Here is a 7,506-nt window from a genome sequence, read left to right as displayed (position 1 = left end):
TTTGGGTTGTCCTCGGTTTCCGATTTCTCCCCCTCCCCCTTTCCGTCCCCAGATCTAGCGCCTTCAAAATAATAATTTGGGGTGGGGGCGGGGGAAGTCTCTGGATTATTTCGGGATGGGGGTTGGGGGGGAGCGATCTAAACCCCAGCCAGGCTGGTCCTCCGCCGCGAACGCGGAGAGTGGGGGGCGGGGAGGAGGGCTGGGGAGGTGGCCGGGGGAGGGGGGCCCCGCCTGGCAGGAAATTAAACATCAATCAATCAATCGCTGGGAGCCGAGCGACCCAACGGCGGCGGGGCTGCGGAGGAGGTAGAGGGACTGGCGAGAGGCGGGTGGGAGGCCGGGGAGAGGGAGGAGGAGGAAGAGGAGAGACGGCGGTGGGAGAGCCGTGTGGCAGGGACCGCGCGCGCGGGGCGGCGGAGGGCTGAGGCTTGAGAACCGAGTGCCGCGCGAGCGGCGGGTGCTCCCGGGCGCCGGGGCCCGGGGTCTGCTCCTCCTCCTCCTCCTCCTCCTCCTCCTCGTGGCGGGTCCAGGGTGCGGCTGCCTCTCCCAGCCCCGAGGCGCACTCGTCCCGGCGCGGAGGCGGCAGCGACCGGGCTGGCGCTGGTTGCCTGGTCTCCCCGCGGAGGCGCAGACCGGCTCGCAGGAGGTGGCCGCGGCTGCCTGGGCTCCGGGTCCGGCTCACTGCGCCGAGTACTTTCGACTTCGGAGATAGGAGGGCTATCGCCTCCCCCACCCACCGCCTCCGCCCACCACCCACCGCCTCCGCCCCTCGGAGCAACTTTTCCCGGTGCCTGCGAGCTCCCCCTCAGCGCGGAGCCAGCCGACCGGGCCCGCCGCGCGCGCGGAGAAGGCCGCTGCGCCCTCAGAGCTGGCACGATCGCGGGTCCAGAACAATAGCGCGGGTGTCCCAAATGGCAGGAGCGCTGGCACTGCCCGCCGAGCCGTGGGTGGCACTGGAGAGAGAGCTGTGTGGGGGGCGCAGAGCCGGGAGCATCCCTGGATGAAGTCCCCGGAGTGCCCGCAGCGCCGGCGACATCTCGATCGGTGCAGCCTGAGCCCCCCGGAGGCCGTGCCGAGGTGGCAGCGAGGGCGACGGGGCCGCCTGTCCCCCGGCTGCGGGGCTGGAACTCCAGGGACCTCCAGCGGCTCGGGCCCTGGGCTGCGAGCGCGGGCGGAGCTGGGCGGCGGGGACCTAGCCTCTCGGTTCCTGGGGGGCCGTGCGGGGGCGTCTCCAGCAGGTCCGGGGAAGCCGTCACTCAGCCCCAAACTTTTGCCGCTCGCCGCGGCAGCAGCCTCCCGCAGCCCGGCTCCGGCCGCGGCGTTCATTTAAGGTGGCACGGGGGCATTCGCCGAGCCGGCCGGGCTCTGGCCGCGCTTTTGTCCCTGAGGTCCCGCTTGGGCGCGCAACCTCCTTAAAGAAAAGCACGTGGGCAGGAGCCGCGGCCCCCCGCCAGGTGCCTCGGGCGCCGGCTGACACTCGAGGGCCGGGTTTGGGGCGGGACGCGTGGACGCGACCCCGCTGGCCTTGCGGCCAATGAAGACCCCCTCAGCTGGCCGCGCCTTTCGTCCCTCCAGCACACCTTGGCTCTCCCTTATCCCCAGGACCCGAGGACTCCCCACACCCAGCCGCCCAAGCCACCGGTCCCCCTTAAGAAGTGCTGACTGTACGGCGGCGCCAGAGGGCCAAACTAAATCCGGTTTCGGGAAACGCTCTCGGGGGTGAGCATTGACATTCTCTGCACCCGCGCACCCGCCGCGGGAAGTCTCGCTAGCCTAGTCCGGGGCCCGGCCCAGGTCCCCTCGGCGCACCCACCCGGTGGACGGCTTGCGCACGGCCATCCCCTAAAAAGTAGGGGGAGCCTCTGGAGCAGCAAGGACGGTAGAAGCGAAACCTGCCCCCGGCCGGAGTCTCCGCGCCCAGATCCCGGAGAACCCCGCACCCAGGCGCCGCCCACCCAATTTCAAAGAAGCCCGAGGCGACTCCCGAGGCGTCCGGAGCCCTGCCGGGAAGGGAGGCCGGCCGAGCCGTAAACCTGCGGGGAGCCACCCTGGGAGTTTTAGGCAGCGTTTTCTTTTCCCCGTTTTTTATTCCTTAAATCCCACCCCAAACGCACCGGTTAGAGAAAACGCACCGTTCACGTCGGCGAGGGAAAAAAAAAAAAAAAAAAAAAGTGGCTCAAGTAAATCTGCTCGCGGTGGTAGCTGAAAGGGTTTGGGGGCTGCAAAGAAGCAAACTGTAAGTTTGATCGACAAACTTTCTTCTTTATATATCCTACCCCGTCGGGATGGGAAGGGGGTGTTGCAAAAACCAGCCGCCACTGTCAAAGTTTGAGCCTGTTTTCAAAATGGTGAAGGGCGCATTTCTATTTAACATCTCCACAACGATAACCATGCTGTTTCCTTTCCTTACCTGGGTATTGAGCGGCGGGATCCTCCTCTGGATCAATGTCCAGGAACTTAGAAGAATTGGTGATATTAGGTCTTCAGTACTTCTGGGGAGGGAAAGAAATGCAAGTGGTTTAGCCAGGATCGTTACTGTCTGATTCGTCACTATTATTATATCTGATGATGCGAATGGTTGGAGCGATTCAATCTTAAGTCATTAATGAGCTATTTTATAAACGCCACTGTTTGAAGATCATTTACATTTTGCGAAGGATCACTTCCCTAACCTCACAGGCTTATGTCAACAGCATGATTGCAGGACTGCAGTTACACTTTTATAAACAACACGGCCGTATTGTTAATCGGTTAATATTTTATAAAGTGTAAATATTTTATTATGTTTTGAAGGGAGCTATTGATTCTAAATTATTAAACTCCCGAGAAGGGCGATTTAAATAAAGTATACAATTATGTACAATTAAATGTACATTGTGGCTGGTTTGTTTTCAGACTCCGCACCCTTTTCCATTCATTGCTTTCTCTTTATTAAAAGCAAATTCACTGCTTTCTCTTGTCCATTTTTTATATCATTTGGGGGAAAAGAACTCCAACTATTTAAAATTACATTTAGCATAAAGGGAAATGTTGAATAATATGAATTACTACCAGAAATGTATTTTGAATGTAGACTTATGTTTAGTAACACATTTTACAAATATCTTTCGATTTAAATGAGAATTTTAAGAAGTTTTGTGATATATGTCTGGTGTGTGTGTGTTTTATTTCCCCCTAGAGTTTTGTCCTTAATAAAGGCTTTTATGTTTCGAATTGCATAAGCTTTTATATAGAAACTGCACAGTTTTTGTATTGATCTTATATCAATCGAAGTAAGCAATTATTTCCAGCGTATTTAATTTTGACGATAAGAAATTTTAAATAACGTTTTTGCCTTTTATTAGGATTTTCTATTTTTTTTAAACAGTAAATAAATTATGATGACTCTACAAGTTTTGTTTGGTTTCGTTTCGTATTCCTCAAGAGGTTTATTTCCAAACGTTTTAAAAACAAAATCATACTCAAGAAAAAAATCTGTTTCCGTTACTTTTTTAATAAATTAATTTGACCCAAAATGCATTTCTGTGCATTCCCCGATAGTTTGCTGCAGTCCTCACAGCACAGAGCTCCCATGGGGTGGGGGGCATTGTTATCTCTCAGCTTGCTTCTCGCTGACTTTTTGTCTGGAATGTACTCAAATTTTCCCTTCTCCCCCTACTCCCAATTATTTTCACATATCATTTATTTAGTCAAAGGTCGCCGGTCTTTCACAATCGCTGAGATTTGTTATTTTAAAAGTCAACGGATCTTCTTTGCTGGGCTTGAATATGCATGTTTTTTCTTATGTCCCTGTTCTCCCCTTCTCTCTCTAGCTCTGCGCAGGCCTTCTCCTCTCTTTGGCGGCCTGCGCTTTTAATGGCAACGCTTCATTTCCGTCTCCGGACACCGAGCCGAGGCTTTGCCGCGCTAGCCCACCACTCCGGCCAACCTTCCTTCCCCAAAGCTACCCTGGACGGCGTAGACCCCATTGCCCTGGAACTGGGCGCCGGTGCCAGGCCTAGGAGTCCGCTCCCCGCTGGGCCACGCGGGCCTCTGCCGGCCCGGCATCCGTCCCCAAGCTCCTAGATTTCCAGCCTGACCCCCCAAGAGGCCCTGCTGGCCCGGCGCTGCCCCTTAGAGAACACAGGCAAGTTGGGCCGAGTCCCCCCCACGCCCGCACGCGCTCAGGGGGGAAACTGGGAGCCGTCAACATCCAAACCCTTGGACGGCGCCTAGGCGCCCACCCCGGCCTGCCTCTACCCCACTCGCACCCCCACGTACACACCACCATCACCGCCGCCCGGCCCTGGGCTCGCCGCGCTGGGGCCAGAAGGGGGCGGGCGGGAGGGAAGCCTTCATTCACGTGAAGCCAACACCAGCTCAGCAGCCAATTTCCGCCGGGAACCGTCCGGGAGAGCTGGGCGACCCACATTTTCGAGGACCACTTCCCTGCGCCGGGACGGGGCTGGCCAGGGCACGCGCCAAGTGGAGCAGGGCCCGGGGCCAGCCCGGCCCGGGGAGACGGAGCCTGGGAGGCCGGGTCGACGAGGGTGGGCTCCAGCCGGCCGGTTCCCGGCCTGCTCCGGGGTGTCTGGGGACTGCCCCGCGCGCAGGGGGCGGGGGACACTTACTCTGTTTTCCGCACGCTTTCCCCGTTGGCATCCGAGCTGGACACCTCCCAACCCGCGCCGGGCAAAGATAAATGACTCCTGGCTCCCGCGGCGGCCGGGCGGCCGGGCGGGGGCGGAGCGGGGCGCAGCCGTCGGGCCGCCTAAGGTCGGGGCGGCGGAGGTCCTCCCATCCGCCAAGGAGCCAGCCCTGCCGCCGGGACGGTGCCCAGTCGCCGGGCGACGGCTAATTGGGGAGGGAGGAGGGCAACCAGCCGGAGTTAGACCAGTGAGCCCAGCACCCAGGAGGCCGAGGACCCCGGGAGGCCGGGGAACAGGCCTGACGGCGCCCCCCTGGGAGGGAGGGACGCGCGCGCATCGGCCCGGGAGCTTGGGGTCCCAGGTGGAGGGGCTGAGAGCGCGCGTCAGGGATGGGCGATGCCCGCGCGGGGGAGGGAGGGAAGGGACGGTTCCGGGGCCCGGGGAGGCCTCGGTTCCAAGGTGGGGATGCGCCTGCGGCCAGGGCCGCGGGCTGGGAGGCCGGGGAGGCGGAGTGCCCGCGGGCTCCGAGCCCTGCTCCAGCGACTCCGCCCGCGCCCGCGGGACTGCGGATCCACGCGGTCTCTCCACCGGCCCGAGCCAATAGCTAGGCCTCCTGCTGCCGCGGCGACCGGGAGAACGACTGCCCCGCTCACCTAGTTTTTAAAAAACTGAAACCGACTTTAAACGCCCGGGGGAACGAGGCCAGGGGCCCGGAAAACGAAACGCCCAAGGAGCGGCCGCGGCCTCCCCGCCCCACCTCGGGGCGAGGGGTTGGAATGGGGGTCACGCTCCAGCCCCGCCGCGTTTTCCGTCGGGAAGCACCGCGCCAGGTGGAGCGGGGCCGGTCCCCTCTCCACTCCCCGGGCCCGAGGTGGTGGCGAAGATCCCCGAGGCCCGGACTCGTCGTCACGGCCCCTCACCCCCGAGCCCGGGTCACCGCCGGGGTCCCAGGCTCCGCCGAGGCGTCCTCTCCCGACAGCGCCACCGCGTGGGCTGCGGCCGGGCCCTGCGCTCCCGCCGAGCCGCCGCGGCCGGGAGCCGAGCCTTCCTGCGGCCCGGAGTCCTCGGGACCCGACGGGGATGCGGCGGGGGGTGGGCGGGCCACCCTGGCCCTGGCCCTGGACGCAGCCCGACGGTCCCACCCGAAAGTGCGGTGCGCGCGGGGCAGGCAATGCGCCGGGGCCCGCCGTTCGCCCCAACCCCTCGTAGTGAAAAGTACACCTGAAAACTCCAGGCCCCGGCAGCGCATCCGCACCCCACACTCCGGCCAGGCCAGCCTGCGTGACCCCACCCTCGCTGGGACCAGAGAGCCGGGACGCACGCGCTGGCCTCGAACCGCGACCCGAGAGCGGCAAGCCTGCCACGGAGCCAAGGGCGCGGGCACTAACTGGGACCCCGGGACGCACGGAGTCCCGTCTGTCTATTCGGCGGCCTAAGCGCATCCGAGGAGGCAGGGAGCCCACAGGCGTCCTAGGCTGGCGGCCCGCCGGGCCTCTGGGTCTCCCGAAGCCCCTCTCGGTCGGTGGAAGCTCGGGCCCAGGCAGTGCGACAGCCTTGTCCTGGGGCGCAGTCCCACGGCACCCGTGGCGCCGGCCCCCGGGCCCTGCGGCCACGCTCGGCTGCGCTGGGCATCACCGCCCGCTGCCCCGGCTGCGTCAGGGCTGCGGAGCCACCGCCTCTGGCTGAGAAGACTCAGTAGGTAGATTGGGGGCTTATTTTAAATAAATTCAACTGTTCACACGGGCGCCCCCCCCCACCCACACACACACAGGCACACACACTGTCAGCTACTGAAAAGGACAGCGACCCAGAAAGGTGCCCATTCACCTGGGGGCCTCCCAATGGCAAGGTTCCCAGCCCTGCACGAACAGCAGCGGGCCTGGGCGCCTGAGTGGTCCCCTGCCCGGAGGCCACACGCAGGCAGGTCCTCGGCTTGTCACCAGCCCCCTGAGTCGGGGCACTCCGCAGCCCCTGGCCTGCTCACCCACGTCCTTGCCATCGGCAGTGACCCATTCGTTTCTAACTTCTAATCCACAGGCCACGCGGGGCTTCCTCCAAGCAGGCCCGGCCGGCCGCCCGGCCCAGTGGCTCACCTTCGCCCGCTGGCCCGCCTCTGCCCCGGTGCCCAGTACCGATCTCAGTCGGTCACGTCTGCACCTCCAGGAGTCCACAGCGGATGCCCTGGGCGTCGCTCTTCCAGCCCCGGGGCTGATTTAAATAACTAATAAGCTGGGAGAAATTTTACGAGGGGAACTTTTCCTTCTAGTATCAATAAAGCCTAGTAACTGGGTTTGTTGGTTACCTAAGCTCCAGTGTCCCCGTCTTTCTCTTCCTCCCTCTTCTCTCTCTCTCTTCCTCTCTCTCTCATTCAGAAGCAACATTTTTTTAAAAACCGGCAACTGTGTGTGCGGTTGTGTGTGGCGTGCAAGTGCGAGCGTGTGAAAGAAGTTTGTTTCACAAGCCCTTTGGCTGCCAAACAATTGTCCTTGTCACTCGGCAGGCAGGGGAGAGTGCTGAAGGTTGACAACAATTCCAGGCTCCCGGTACGAGGATAACGCGAGGGGGTCTGAGCAGTGCTCCCTGTGGGTGTGATGAAGACACAGGCAGGGGCTCCCCGGTAGTTCGCATTGCCATTACCTTTCACTACGTGGGGAGTTCCGGTCCTAGATGGCAGTCATAGTTCTTGTACTCAGTAGACACCTCCATACTGTAACGCATTCTAAAGGTTTGCTTTTATTTTCTAATCCTTTAGGAAGCGCGTTTTCTAGTCATCAAGAATGTTTCCACCTGGGAAACCAAACCTCGGTTTAAAAATAGAAAAGGCCATTCTTGGATGATATCTGCAAGCAGCCCACTCCTGGTGTCTGCGGAGTCTGAG

This window comes from Eptesicus fuscus, chromosome 11, assembly GCF_027574615.1.
Source record: "Eptesicus fuscus isolate TK198812 chromosome 11, DD_ASM_mEF_20220401, whole genome shotgun sequence".
NCBI lineage: Eukaryota > Metazoa > Chordata > Mammalia > Chiroptera > Vespertilionidae > Eptesicus > Eptesicus fuscus.
This window is presented reverse-complemented; position numbering follows the sequence as displayed.